The sequence below is a fragment of the Ursus arctos genome, unplaced genomic scaffold (assembly GCF_023065955.2).
Source record: "Ursus arctos isolate Adak ecotype North America unplaced genomic scaffold, UrsArc2.0 scaffold_23, whole genome shotgun sequence".
NCBI classification, from domain to species: Eukaryota; Metazoa; Chordata; class Mammalia; order Carnivora; family Ursidae; genus Ursus; species Ursus arctos.
This window is the reverse complement of record NW_026622908.1, coordinates 4446197-4462468: the sequence shown is the minus strand read 5'-3', so window position 1 is coordinate 4462468 and position 16272 is coordinate 4446197. Positions and strand designations below refer to the sequence as shown.

General features: G+C 39.4%; 1 protein-coding gene across 5 annotated transcripts in view; it reads right to left on the bottom strand.

Moving 5' to 3' along the window:
- FAR1 (fatty acyl-CoA reductase 1) overlaps positions 1-14879 on the bottom strand; it is a 66015-nt gene extending 51136 nt beyond the window's left edge. For 2 of the 5 annotated variants that reach the window (XM_057317097.1, XM_044379712.3), the window contains exon 1: positions 14743-14869. The gene's annotated coding sequence lies outside the window, so the exon portion shown is untranslated. Of the gene's footprint in view, positions 1-14742 lie in introns of all 5 variants that reach the window. The other 3 variants (XM_026486770.4, XM_048214655.2, XM_044379711.3) reach the window with 3 other exon arrangements.
- Positions 14880-16272: the final 1393 nt, after the last annotated feature.

Here is a 16272-nt window from a genome sequence, read left to right as displayed (position 1 = left end):
TTCCTTTGCAGGTTTCAGAGGGAGCATGGATTTCAGACTACGAGACAATAAATTTCTGTTGGTTTGAGCCACCCAGTTTGCGGTACTTTATTACAGTGGCCCTAGGAAACTAATAGAAAGCCCAATATCAATATCGACAGCAACTAAAATCGGAGTACAGTGAAAAGGGCTTCTAAAGATGATGCGCACGCTCTCATGCCATAATAAACACATCAGGGGCTCTTCCCAACACACGAGATATACCTTCAGTTACCAAAATACACCCTACTTAATACTTAAAAATGGACTGACTTTTCCAAATGGGTGCAGGGTACGAGGATAAAAAAAACCTTTTATATTCCAAAAGTAAAAGATCAAAATAAGGTCAATGTCAGATCCCAGAACAAATCATTGGGGTGTATTCCTTACCAGACATTTCCACATGGTCAAATCTCGGTATATAGTAGCAGATTCAGGAAAAGCAGTGCTCTGATTATTTATTGCTGTGTAACAAAATCACTAAAAAACTTAGTGTCGTAAAACAACAATAATCATTTTCATCTCTCTCACAGTACCTGTAAGTTAGGAATTTGGAAAGGGTTCAACTAAACAGTTCTAGCTGAAAAGTTCTAGCTCCTGATCTTAGATCCTTCCTATCTCTCCACATGAAGGAGTCTGGGTTTCTTTGCAGCATGGTAATCTCAGGCTAGATTGCTTACAAAGCTGCAGTCTTCAAGACCAGGATTCTAGTATTAGGTAGCAACTCTCTCACCTTTTCTTTTTCTTTTTTTTTTTTTTTTTTAAAGATTTTATTTATTTATTAGACAGAGAGAGAGCTCACAGGCAGGGGAGAGGCAGGCTCCCTGGCAAGCAGGGAGTCTGATGTGGGACTCAATCCCAGGACCCTGGGATCATGACCTGAGCTGAAGGCAGATGCTTAACCGACTGAGTCACCCAGGTGCCCCAAAGCAATCTCATTCTTCAGAAATAATTGATGCTACTAATCTGATTTATATCTTTCGAGAATAGCAAGACGCAAGACCTTTTTTGTTTTTGTTTTTTTTTTGAGAGAGAGAGAGCATGCATGCAGGAGAGTGGGAACGGGCTAAGGGGGAGAGAGAAAGAATCTTAAGCTGACTCCACCCTGAGCATGGAGCCCGATGAGGGGCTCAGTGCTACCACTGCAAGATCATGACCTGAGCCAAAACCAAGAGTCAATGATGTTTAACCGACTGAGCCACGCACGTGCCCCAAGAATAGAAAGACTTTTAAAGCTCAATCCAAATAATCATACTTGTTTAATTTGAGAACTAAAGTGTATCTCTCACCTTTTCTGACTTCACCTTGGAAGTCACACAGTGTAACTTCTGCTGCATTCTATTGCTCACAGTGATCACAAGACCACCCAAATTCAAGGGGAGGGGACATAAACCCCACCTCAGGATGAGAGGAGTCAAGATGACACTGAAAGAACATGTGAGATGGGAGATATTGTTAAAACCATCTTTAGAAAATACCATCTGCCACTGAGAGCATGGAAAGATAACTGCTTATTACTTTTGAGACTATCAACTATTTAATTCATGTTGGACCTATTTCTTGGGTCTAGGGAACAACAAAGAATTGTTCCTTGTTACATATTTTTAGTCACCCAAAATTCCTTTAAAACATATGGCCCCACGGGTCTCATACTTTGAAATATTTTGCCTACCAAATAACCTCTTTTACTGAACAAAAATTTCACTTTTGTTTATTCACTTAATTGTGAACCTCTAATCAGTAAGTTACCACTTGGAGTTGACACACTTCTAGCCAAAAGCAAGCCAACTCATTTTAGTTCAACTGTGAAAAGGCTTCACCTTGTAGATAAGTATATACTTAAAAATTTTTGATAGTCTTCCATCGGGAGGCATACTGGGAATCATTGGTCTTACGTCTTTTCTATTATATTTTAGTAACTCTGCAATCATTATTTTGTGTTTTAAGACTCAACATAAAAGAAAACCACCTCTGAAAGTAGGCTGTAAGCAACAAATAAAGGGCCAAAATGCAAACCCAAAATGCACAAACTATTTACTGTACTCGAGCTGATAAGAATAGTGGGTTCCTTTCTCCCTTTTCAAAAATTAAGGCTTATAAGGCATTTTTCCACAAACAAAAGAATAGCTGTAGCATCTTGGTTAACATTTCTTTTTTCAATAAAAGATGCTAGTGTCCAACACTGTTGTAAGCACCCATTGAAGTAGATATAATGGGCACTCTGTTTGCCTACACAGACACTGGCATATGAATACTTAACTCTCTGAATCCTATTTTCCTCAATGTCTAAGATACTTCTTGGTGGTTAGGAATCCCAATAGGTTCATTAGTTCTCTTAGGGGCACTACACAACTATTTTATACACTGAGGTGGCTCCATGAGCATGGCACTCTAGCCAGCATTAAATGCCTCTAAGGCTTCATTATCCTGGAAAATATTAGACATTAACAAAAATCAGACTCCAAATTCCTTTGAGTGATATAAAAAACACAAAGACATCTTTAAAAAGTCAAGTCTTCCTCCATCAGAAAGTAAATGTCAATTCTACAGCACTAAAATTATCTGCTGACAAAAAAACTTAAATTTTTCAGCAATATCCATTTTCTTTTGTTTCTCTTTCTGTTCTCAAAGCCTGTACCAGTGGGGTAACTTCTCTACTGTAAAGCCTACAGAAGGGTAGAGTTCCTATTAACACAGTTTGGTAATATACAGTTCCATTGCTTATAAAAGTATGTGTTCAATTCTATTCTGGGAGAAAACAATTTTTAAAAAGTAGTTACCATAAGTCACATGATTTTTTCTTAAAGTATTGTTCTACAGTCTCTCCTCACCTTACTAAAAATGTCTTCATGTTAGGACATGAAATTTTTACCCTAAAACTTTCAGACTCAGAAAAGTGAAATATAGCATTCCAATATACATAGCTATACGAATACTTTAAGTGTATTATCAAAAATCAGGCTTCTTGAACACAACTAAAGAAAGGGAAATACCCTGTTTGGCTTAGGAATTCATGAAAGTTGTACATTTGACTCCATAATATACCTAATATAAAAATATTTCAAGTTACTCAGTAAAACTGATGTTAACAAGAAAATGTATTATGTTTACCATGAACATTACATATACACTACCTACAGGTTTACCCAAAAATTGACTCAGGCAGATAACTAATTATGTATTTTGTGTGGTGTAATTTAAAACTACCAAAGTCTATTCACGAAGATTAAGATCATTCAGAACAAGCTGGTAGAATCAGGTATTTCACTGCTTATAGAAGCAGTTTAGATTCAGTTTAGAAGCAATTCAGACTCAGTCTGATTATTAGAGCGAATGCCAACCCGTAACAGCAGCAAAGCAGTTTGAAGTTCCTGGTTTATGCTGTATGCTGTAGTTCCTAATTGCTCTTGTGTCACTTTCTTATGTACCTTCTGAATCTGTTCTCAAGGCTGAACCTAAAAACAGGCAGTTTTCCAAATCATGGTAAATGGGGCTGGGAAACTGTATGCTTTACCCCCAACCAGGGATCAACAGTATATAAGCATATCAAAGACTACCAAATGTCCTGAGGTATAGAAGCCCACTGAATTCTACTTAAACCCAGCCTTTCACAAATTTCTCAACACAGCCAGAGAAACAATGCTCTGGAGAAGCTCACAGATTACCTTCTAAGGTAATGATTATCCAAAAATGGACCAAACCTCCCATGGACTACAAATGATTTAGAAAGCATTATCTTCCTTTGATTCATAAGACTACTTATGAATAAACTATTAAGCCAGTGATTAAGAGTTACAAAAATGGGCATGTTATTAGAATGTTACCAAAGACTTCAATCTGTATACAATTAATACCTCTGGATACTGCAACTCCCAAGGCTACAAAGCTCCTACCACATATGCACACTCAAAAGCTGGAATTCTGACATTTTCAAGAGAGGCACTCACTGTCAGTGAAGTTGTGTTGTCTTTAGCTGGCCATGGTTTTCAACAATCATTATTTTTACTTTTTAATTAAAAATTAGCATTAGTTGAGCTTCATTCATATCATTTTAGTTGTTTTATTAAACCAGCAGAATATATTACACAATTGTATCACTAGGATTTGAGACCTACAGTTTTCTAACTAGTCTAGTTATAGCAAGTATAATTTTTTTGCGATTCAATTAGGAACTAACCATACCTCTAACTGCTGAAGAAAATCCCTCTTTCCCAAAATGCTTGTACCTCGACAATTATTATTTTTCCACCAGAAAGTGGGAATTATTAAGCTAAAGAATGATCCAGCTAAAAAGCTGGGATTAAAACCGCTTAAGAGTCACTGTTTTAAGGGTCCTTGCCCTGGCTATAGTGTCACCAACGCAGGGGCAGGTGTTCTCCCTGCCCACCAGGTCTATACCAACCAAATGTGACATAAGTACTTGGAATCAGACCCTTCATGGAAGTAAAAATAACTTCTCTGAACTTGGATGTGAATGATCCCTCCAGTCTCTAGTTCTGGGAACCATCCAGAAATGTCTTAAAAAGGACTAAATCTTATAATAAATTCTCTTCCCAAAAATCCTTTCCTGGTTTATCTTTAAAACTTTGCCAGGTTCATAGATAGAGCTTGCAACTAAATGTTGCAGGCAGGGATCAGCTCAGAAAGTAGAGAAAACATGAGGGGAGTGTCTGATGACTTTGTGGATTCTTAGTTATGTTTCCAGCTGTGAAACTGATTCAAGCTCCTAAGAACCCACCTGAATAAGCATTTTAACCATGGGTTACTGTGGCTAAAGATTGGTTGAGAACATGTACAGCAAAGTAAAAACATTAAGAGTATAAAAATCCAGGTAATTCTTAGTCAATTTATCAATTGAGAATCAAAGCCATAATACTAAAAGCGCTAGAGTAAATATACTTCCTTCTCCAGAAACTGAGATCCAGAATGAAGACAACCAAAATCAGTAAGCACAACAGACTTATCAAAAATCAGTAATCAATAATCCAGTCAAGAAATGGGCAGAAGACATGGACAGACATTTCTCCAAAGAACACATACAAATGGACGACAGACACATGAAAAAATGTTCAACATCACTTGGCATCAGGGAAATACAAATCAAAACCACAATGAGATACCAACTCACACCAGTCAAAATGCCTAAAATTAACAAGTCAGGAAAAAAACAAATGTTGGTGAGGATGCAGAGAAAGGGGAACCCTCTTACACTGTTGGTAGGAATGCAAGCTGGTATAGCCACTCTGGAAAACAGTATGGAGGTTCCTCAAGATCCTCAAGGAAGAACCTCAAGAAGTTAAAAACAGAGCTACCCTACAACCCAGCAATTGCACTACTAGGTATGTACACAACACTATGATCTGAAGTGGCACCTGCACCCCAATGTTTATAGCAGCCATGTCTACAATAGCCAAACTATGGAAAGAGCCCAATGTCCATCGACAGATAAATGGATAAAGAAGATGTGGTATATATACATACATAAAATATATATATGATATCACTCAGCCATCAAAAAAGATGAGATCTTACCATTTACATCGACATGGAAGGAACTGGAGGGTATTATGCTGAGCGAAATAAGTCAATCAGAGAAAGACAATTATATGATCTCACTCATATGTGGAATTTAAGAAACAAAACAGAGGATCATAGGGAAAGGGAGGGAAAAATAAGATGAAATCAGAAAGAGAGACAATCCGTAAGAGACTCATAACTACAGGAAACAAACTGGGGGAGGGGAGGTCAGTGGAGGGATGGAGTAAGTGGGTGATGGGCATTAAGGAGAGCATGTGATGTAACGAGCACTGGGTATTATATGCAACTGATGAATTACTGAACTCTACATATAAAACTAATGATATACTATATGTTAACTCTTCGAATTTAAGTCAGTTAAAATTTTTTAAAAAATCAGTAATGAATAACTGAACTCTTGGGACTGCCACTAAACACCCGACCTTGGGCCAATTAACTGCTCTGACCATTCGCAAAATTCACTGAAAAGGAGCCAAAATCACTGATGGTTAAATCCTCCTTCTCCTAGCTCTCAGAGTCTATGTATCTATTACTATGTATTAGAATAAGCTGTTTTCTAGTAGTACATTAGATACTCAGAGAATTATTAACTCTAACAGGTCACAAAGGGTATCATTTTAAAGCAATACACCTAAAATTCACTGATCTTCACAGTCAAATGTCTCAATAGCAGCTAATTCAACTGTTCCTATCTCCTGAGGATTCTGCTTATGCTAAAAATCACTATTATGTGCTAAGTGAAATAAGTCAAGCAGAGAAAGACAATTATCATATGGTTTCTCTCATCTATGGAACATAAGAACTAGGAAGATCGGTAGGGGAAGAAAGGGGGGGTAATCAGAAGGGGAAAGGAAGCATGAGAGACTATGGACTCTGAGAAACAAACTGAGGGCTTCAGAGGGGAGGGGGGGGTGGGGGAATGGGATAAGCTGGTGATGGGTAGTAAGGAGGGCACGTATTGCATGGTGCACTGGGTGTTATACGCAACTAATGAATCATCGAACTTTACATCAGAAACCAGGGATGTACTGTATGGTGACTAACATAATATAATAAAAAACATTAAAATAAAAAAAATCACTATTATGCTTACGTTTAAGGTGCAACCCACCATCTTTTAAACCATATATTTCCAAGAAACTTACTTAGGACCATCCCTCAAACTAGATGGATGGATGATAAACACACTCTCAGGGCTCCACAGAGAATCAATCCTTTCAGTCCAAGACACATTTCTAAGCCCCCATATCACATACAGGAATGATTTTAACACAAATGTACAACTCAAAATACTTTAACAGACCCTCTCCTCCACAGATCTCAACTATATAAGGGTAAGTTAGGCCAAAGTATTTTTTTCCTTTACCTTTAAAAAACTGTATTTATATATTTACTCATTCTTAAAGTCATATTCTACTTCCTATTAATTCAGGATGGATAGCGCCCCATTATATGAAGTACCATATACTTATTTCAAAATCTTTTATAAAATCATTCAACATATTTATTAAGCAGGCTATAGCTTACTTTTTCCCAAGAATTCAATTAAGAATTGTTCTATTTTGGGGGTGCCTGGCTGGCTCAGTTGGTAGAGCATGCTACTCTTGATCTCGGGATCATCAGTCTGAGTGCAGAAATTACTTAAACATAAAATTTTTCAGGGACACCTGGGTGGCTCAGTCAGTTGGGCAGCCAACTCTTGATTTTGGCTCAGGTCATAATCTTGGACATGGTCCTGGACTGAGCCCCATGTTGGGCTCTGCGCTTGGCAGGGAGTCTGCTTGAGTCGTCTCTCTTTCTCTCCCTCTATCCCTCCCTCTGCTCATACTCTCTCTTTCTCTCTCTCTAAAATAAATAAATAAATGTTTAAAAAAAATAAAAGTAAAATAAAATCTTGGTCTATTGTTCAAAATTAGGCATATGCATAATGAGTTTCATAATTTTTATCACTCAATAATGAAAGACACTTGTTTGTAAAAAGTGAGCAGTACACACAGAAATAAATTTGAGTTGAATTTTAGCAGTGTGTTTTCTGCCTATACATTAAAGAATAGTTTATTAAACTAGAATCCACAGACCCATGATGGGTTCTGAGAGTCTTTTTAAAATTTATTTGAGAAAGAGAGAGAAAGAGCAAAAGCAGGGGGAGGGGCAGAGGGAGAGGAAGAAGCAGACTCCCGACTGAGCAGGGAGCCCAATGACTCGATCCCAGGACCCTGGGAACATGACCTGAGCCAAAGGCAGATGCTTAACCAACTAAGCCACCCAGACACCCCAGGTTCTGAGGGTCTTATTAATCCCCTGAAATTATAGGAAAGACAAAGTGTGCAAGTACAGTAATTCCCCCTAACTTGCAGTGGATACATTCCTAGACCCCCAGTGGAAGCCTGAAACAGCAAATAGTACCAAACCCTATACATACTGTTTTTTCCTATATATACCTATGGTAAGTTTAATTTATAAATTCGGCATGGTAAGAGATTAACAATAATAATAATAATAAAATAGAACAATTATAAACAATATACTGCAACAAAAGTCATATGAATGTGGTCTTTCTCCCTCCAAAAACATCTTATTGTACTGTACTTACCCTTCTTCTAATAATGATGTGAGATGATAAAATGCCTACCTGATGAGATGAAGAAAGGTAAATGATGTAGGCATTGTGACTTAGTATTAGGCTACTACTGACTTTCTAACGTGTCAGAAGGAGGACCACCTGCTTCCGGATCAAGGTTGACCATGGGTAACTGAAACCATGTAAAGCAAAACTACGGACAAGGGGAGATTACTGTTTGTTTTTCTAAGGAGATAGCACAAAGCTTTGAGAAGATGCTCAAAAGAGGTCATGACCTTTGACTAAAAATCTCTGCATTATGGAACATATTTTAAGATTTTATTCTCAATTAATACTTCAAAGTATTTAAGTCAATACTCCAAAATAATAATATATAATGGTAAGAATTCCTTAAATTCAAGGAGACTTTCTCATGTGAGAAAACTCATGCCATGACAACATTTCTCGCAAGAATTCCATAAAAGACAAGAATGATGTAAACTAGATATTTCAAAGTAATCTTAAAATTGTCTAATGGTTAACATTTAAACACATACATATACACCACCATTTAAGATCTCAAAATGATTTATATTTGAAAGCTGGTGGCACACACAAAAACATTCTAGACAAAATGGATCCATTAGTACATGTGGTAATACGATATTTAGAAGCTTTTTAATGAAATGTGCCAAACAATTCACCACAGACAATGATAGAGTCATAAAGCAGTGTGTCCTAAATTGTAATACAGAAATTGGCTTTTTTCAAATATTGATTTAAGATTAAAGTATGTCAATATTATGCTGTAGGGGTCTAAAAGGTATACAGAGATACAGATTTAGATACAACTTTTTCTATGAAGCTGAAGTTAGATTTTTCTAACTATATGCTTTCTCCATGTGATCACCCTCATCACACCCCTTAATGTTCTTTTTCCCTAAATCCTACTTTTATTCAGAAATAATGTTATCTCTCACTTAAAATCTCTATCTCCAATTTTGGTATATGATCTCACATTGCTATATTATTTTATATATGTATATTCAGTCTATCCAATTACATTACCCCTGCCCTACAGTAGATTATTATATCTAATTCCTCTCGCCTAGCACAGTATAACATACAAGTCTCAAAATATACTTAAATGAACAATTTCCACTTCACTTAGCTTAGCATGTCTATTGTCACACTCATCATGCTATATGGTAGTAACTAGTAAAAATGTCTAGGGATTTGCTTCAAAATAAAAAAGGGGCAAGTGGGTGGAGGTAGAAATGAAACAAGATTAGCCACAGGTTTGTAACTGCTAAAGTTGGTGATGTGCATTTTATGTTGGCAATTTTCCATAACACAAAGTTTAAAGGAGATTCCTTCTCCTTCTAGGACAGAAAACTTTTCAAAAACAGGTCCAGTAGTTTTCTTCTTTATACATCTGCCCCACAGAGAGCAGATAAATTTACTTGACTAAACACATTTCATTATTTAGGCAGAACTACCTTCCAAAGAAACTTTAAAATCTTCTGTATGGTATTTTATTTAAAGGATCCTTTTATTAAACTCAGATAAAACATATATTCATTTGCTAACTATTTACAAAGTACCTAATTTCTCAAATATCCTGTCTTAGTAAATGTAGGGTATCAAAAATAACACATCCTCTCTAATATATTGGATCTGATAGTACTCTCAAGGATCCATAGAAAAAAGGGCAAGGAGAGAAGGCAAAGGAAAGAAGACAAAGAAAAAAATAGTAGAAAGGTAATAAATACAGTTTTTAAGAAGGATCTAAGGCATCCACGTTTTTCATTAAAGAGAGAGCATTCAGTTTGTTCAAGCTGGACAGGTCTAAAAAGTTCTCCTCCCCACTCCATTTTAGAGATGAGAAAACTAAAGCTCAGAGAGGGGAAGTGACTTGCCTCAAGTTACACATTAAGTTACTAGCAAAACCAAAATTAAAATTCAGATCTGCTCATTTGCAGTGCAATGTGAATTTTCCACATCAAAGTACTTTCTTCTACACTATAATATTCACTAACTAAAGAGAATGACTATTTTACTATTAATATGTACTTCAGTTTATATAATACCACAAAAAAAAAGTTAATAGGCTAAGTAAAGGAAGGAGGTGGGAAGAAAATGCACACAACGAACTGCTAAGGCACTGTACATGCAGACTATACGCATATACCACACTTCCGCAGTTCTGAGACACACACGTGACTTCAAGACATAGTAGCCATTTGGGAGTGCCTCTCTACTTACTAGATGCTGTGGTGTCCAATTCATGAATCATTTAATAAAGACAATTAGAGCTTCAAATAAAAAAAAAAGACTTAGTATCCATTTCATAAACATTTTTAAAAAGACACTATAAATTACATCGTCATTTCAAAAAATACTAAAATGTGAACACATAACCTCTAAAGGTAATATAATGCACCCTTAAAAGACATGCAACAATCATCATCATTCAAGAGCCAGTGTCACAAGGCAAACACACAGAGCAATAGTCCCATCTTCTAAGGTAACAGTTACTAAACACCTAAGGCTATGTGGCATTTTTTTCAATTCTAGGTATTAATATAAACAAGTCTTTCTTGCCTTTTATGTCATATGCATGAATTTTGGTGTTCCACAAAGCAAGGTTTGAATCTCAGCTCTGCTCCTACCTCTCCAACCTTTGGAAAGTTAATACTAACTTCTCTGAGCCTCATTCTCTCATCTGTTAATAGGTTATCCACCTTGCAGAATTGTATGAGAACTAAATGCAATAATTTAAGGAACATAGTACAGTACCTAGATGAAATTTTAAGTTTCCTCTCACAACCCCTATGGGCCAAATTAAACTAAAAACTAGATCCTATTCTTGACTTACAAGATCCCTCCATCTCCATTTTAGAGACTGGAATAAAACTGTACTGATCCTGGGGCAAATCCTACTAGTTTGCTTTCAAATAATTATTTGATTAGAAAAGTTTATTTCATTGTCTTGAAATTTGTCTCTTTTCTTCTTCAAATTTTGAAAAGTTAAAAGAAAACAATGACAAATTTTAAGTTAAATTAGTTATATGTCAATTCAGCACTTTCATATCGCCTTACTGAACTGAAACTCTAAGCCCATTACAAACCCACTAAGAGAGGAACTATAGAACCAATGTGTGGGAAGAAAGAAAGGTATAAAGTCCAAAGGACACAGTTAAAATGACTCAATTGAATGAGTGGTGTGCTTTTGTTTAACCTTATATTCATTTATTAAACCCTAAAAAAAACAATGTTCAGAAGAGCCAAGACCATATCTCCATGCTTCAAGGTGATTTAGTAACCTGATCCCTCAGATTAAGCAAATGCCATCCTTCAGTATATACAGTTTCAGGATGTGTCTAGTCATTTCCAAGACAGGAATGTACTGACCAAAGTACCTCATATGCAGCAGTACACACTGAAATAAGATGATCTTTTCCCCTACCCCAAACAAAATTCAGAGAAGCCCACCCACATATTCCCTATTAGCTCATTTCAGTAGAATGATTTTCTCCCCCACTAATTATGAAAGTAATGCTTGTTTTTATAAACTTGGAAAATAAAAAGAGTATGAGCATTTTTAAACCACCCATGATCTTACCAAAGATTAAAATATTAGAAAGGGACATACCAACATCTTTCCTATGAATTTGACCATAACTGCCATCATATTTTAAATTTGTATAGAGCACTTGCCACTAAACATGAGTATCTGCCTATACCTTATTATCTTAATTCTGGTTTTTGAGACTAAATTCACACAAGTTTTTCTGACTTAACTCAATGGTTTCTTCTCAGTCTTTGTTCTCTGAGTCTCTCAGCCATATATTTTGCTGTTGACTACTTCCTCTTTCTTAAAACTATTTCTATCCTAAGTTTTTCAAAACAGTACATTCGTCAGTGTCTACAAGAGTCTCTCCAACTCACCTTTTTCTCTTTCTTCACTGGCTCCCTTCTATTAATTCCTGACAACCTCCAAAAAAAATGGCTCCAGCCTGACTTTTGGATTTGCTTGTCAACTCTGACCCTCCAGCATTTAACACTGTACCTGGCATGAAGCATATGCTCAATTAATATTTACGGACTCTGTCAATCCTGACCTGGCTCCTACTAGCTGTGTGACCTGGGGCAAATTAAATCTCTCTGAATCTCAGTTGCCTCATCTATAAAACAGAGATAATCAAAGAAAGATGACGCTCAAAAAGCTCAAAACTGTCTGGCACCCAATAAATTTTGCTATTATTATCAACATAATCCAAGATGGAACTCAAAAATATTTCTGATTATTTTATGGTTGAACACCAAATCTACCTCTCAATAACCCAACTTATTGTCAACATATTTTCTTATCTCAAATATCAAAAAATATTTTCATGCTCTTTCCCTTACTGTCTCCAATCCATCATTAACTATTCTAATTCTTCTCTCCTAGCCACCAGACAGAATCATTATTTTTTAACTAAGCTACAACCATAGATTTAATTGCTCTCCACACTCTTAAATCTTCGTTCAAATCTTCCATCCTCCTTAAAACCATTTTTAATGTGTCATTCTTGTCCACAGTGTATTTGATAGCATGTCCAAACTACTGGAATGTCATCTTCATGTCTTCTAATAACATATCCACACTCCTAGTTCCAAAGATGTCTCAAAACTCACCTCTTCCTGGAAACCTTCCCTGATTAACTCCATACCACTTGGATTACTTCTCTGCTCTTGAGTCCTCAGCACTTAGGTATTCTGTTATACTGAGGGTAAAATGTGATCAGTGAATAGCAGTGCCAAGAAATTACTTCCATGAAATTATTTCTACCTCTTAAAGAATGATCCATTAGCTATGATGTTCTGGTGATCTGGCTAAGGAAATATCGTATACAACATATGTCCTCTTTGGTTTCTGTCCTCCACACTTCATGTTTGTCAAGAAGCATTTAACTCTTCACAATCCTTTTGTCCTATCCTCAAGCAGATATTAAACCTCAGTGCCTATCAACTCCTCCCATTTCAATCCACTGAAAATGTGGTAGTGGGCCAATTTTGTTTCTACTACCTCTTCTCTGCCCCCAACCTCTGCCCACACCCCACAAATAAAAATTCATAAAGCTTTAAACAGAGAGGCAGTAGCAGTGATACCCCCAACCTCTGCCCACACCCCACAAATAAAAATTCATAAAGCTTTAAACAGAGAGGCAGTAGCAGTGATACACACATACCATGTCTTTCTTCCTCTTAAGTGAAAAGAACTTTGAACCTATTTAGCTACAACACTCTTCCCAAGACTAAAAAACTTGCCAACAAGTATGATACGTAATCAAATTCTACTGCATCAAAGTGGTTGATCCTACAGTAACAGAATTGTACTTATATGTTAATTTTCACTATGTTACTGTAAGAGTTCTTGCATAATTTTTATGCTATATTACACACGTCCAACAAAATAGCTGAGAAACTCCCCTACAGGACAGATTTTCTGAAAGTACCTTCTAATGCTGCCTTGAAACCAACACATTCTAATTTTTTAAAAAAACATAAAGAATTAAGTGATTCCTCATTGCCATCCAATCAAAAGCGAATAATGTTTGTGCCTTTACTTTTCAGAGGGTGAGTTTGGGTGCCGCTGTGGCAAAACAATTAGATAGATGAACTATCACGGGGGTGGGGAAGGGAGACACCATCGGCCTCAGTAGTGAGAGTTACCTCTAAGTACTTGGCCCTCATGAGTAGTGAATGAACCTATCTATGAATCTGGCTGACTGACTCCTACCTGAGACTCTCAGCTCTCCACACCCTCCCAAAAGGAACAGTTACTCTTGCTCACTTAGTCATAAGATCCACACCCTTCGGCTACTGTATATACACCCACTTCGTCGGCTCCTTGTATACTTTCTCCTAACTGGCCACCTAACGCATTCTAGTCAAACAGCTTCCATCCACACCTCACCTAAAACCTTCTTCTCTCAGTCACCTTCCGGTTTGAGTAGGTGCCTCTTATTCCAAATCCATTTGTCCCCCATTTGTCCAGAGATCTTAACCTTCAAAACCCTACCCTCCCTTCACTCCCAGACGATCTCCCCCCACCCGCTATCAATGCCTGCTTCCAAAAGGCCAGCCACATTCCCCGGCTCCGCGCCTTCTCCCCGGCACCCTTTTCCGAGCATCACCCTTTTCCCATCGCTTTCTTCCCCCTCAGACCAGAAATCCTTTAATCACAGGCCTCCTCTGACTGCCACCCCGGAGCACACGAGCCGGCTTCTCCGTTAAGTACCCCGCCCCACCTTCGCCACCTCTATGCGGCCTCCCCACACCAGACTGAGCCCCCAAGTCTCCGCCGATGCAAACCAGGCCCCTCCCTGCGTCCCCGCTCGCCAGCCCGGCCCTCTGGAGGGCAGCGGCCCCAGCCCAGCGGCGCATAGACCACCCCGGGCGAGGCTGGCGCCCCCGGCTCCGGGCGGCCAAGGGTGGGGGTGGGGGTGGGGGCGGGGGCGGGGCGGCGGGTGTTGCCTCCGCCGCTGGCGGCCTGCCGCCCCGGCTCCAGCAGCCCGAGCCAGGCAAGAAGGGGCTCGCAGCCCGGCCTCCCCTCGCCTGGCGTCGCTACCTCTCACCTAGACGCAGAGGCTTGGGCCTCGCCTTCCCCCTGGCTGTCCAGCGATGGCGCCGCCGCCGCCGCCGTCGCGCTCTCCTCACTCGCTCCTCCACCACCCCCGACCGGCTGCTGAAGAGCGGACGGGTAGTGGCACGCCCATTGGCTGTGCCACTCACGTCAGCCTCCCCGACCCGGACCTCGCGATGTGACTGGCTGGCGCGGCGCCTCTTTTCCACGTCTTGTCCTGATTGGCCTGTCTTCTCTCTCGCGCCCCCTTACGGGGAGGAAAGCTCACCCCCCTCCCCGCTTCGGCCTCCCACCCCCCCCAACCCCGTTTCCATCACGGCGGGCTGGGGGCGGGAGCGGGCGCGGGTGGGACACGAACTGCCAATGGGAGCGCCGAGAGAGGGCCGGGAGGCGGGCTCTGCGGCCGGCCGGTCCACCGGGGAAAGTTCAGCCAATGGGCGCGCGCCCCACATCCCGGGCTCTGGAGCGCCCGCCTGGCCGCTCGAGTTCCGGCGGGTCGCGCCCAGGGCCACGCCCGGCTGCCCATCGCGCGGGAGGGGTACCCATTGGCAAGGTGGGAGAATGCGGCGAGGCCGGCGTGGGAGAGCGCGGGCAGCCATTGTGGCGTGCTCCCGCACCGCCTACGTGGAGTCCGCCGCTGGGGCGGTGAGAGGGGAGCAGCCGCTCTGTGGACTCCTGGAACCTCGGCGGGATGCTTTTTAGGGAGGAAGCCGAGCGTGCGTCTCGTCCAGCGCCGCGGACGAATCGCGCCACAATAATTTCGTACAAAATGTATCGATGGTGAGAGAAGTTAGAATAATGGTTACCTCGGGGGATGGAAGGGGCACGAGGCAACCTAATGAAAGCTGGAAACGTTCTGTCTCTTGATCTGGTTGGTATCCATCTGTAAAAATTTATCAAGCCGTACAGTTAATGTCAGTGCACTCAAGACACTTTAATATATAATATTGTATAATATCTCAGTTTTTAAAAGGATTGTGAGAAAAGCTCAGTAATAACATTACTGTAACTTTAGGCTCCGTGAGACTCCCGTGGTACAAACTCTCACTAGGATTTATCTACCTGTCATTCAAAAACTACAAACCATAGGAAGAAAAAGAAAAGGACTGTGAGAATTTAAAGTGAGTGAAAGCTTTTGGCGCAGTGACTAGCTCACAGGGGTTGATACTTAAGGATCAACTAAGATGGTTCAGCGATTTTTCTTTGAGGATTTAGAGCTTGTTTCAGTGTCTGGCTCTGTTAGTGGCACCAAAGCACCCATGATGCTGCACCCGAGTTTAGTGAGCTGCCTGCCTCTTTGCTGACCTAAGTTCTGAACCCAGGAAAATGTAATTTAAATACCATAGCTTCTAAATAAATGAATGAATGAATGAATTTAAATGCTATAGCTTCTAAATAAATAAATAAGCTTAAATACCATAGATTCTTAAATAAATAAATAAATAAATAAATAAATAAATAAATTTAAATACCATAGCTTCTAAATAAATGAATAATAGATAAATAAATACTATAGCAACTG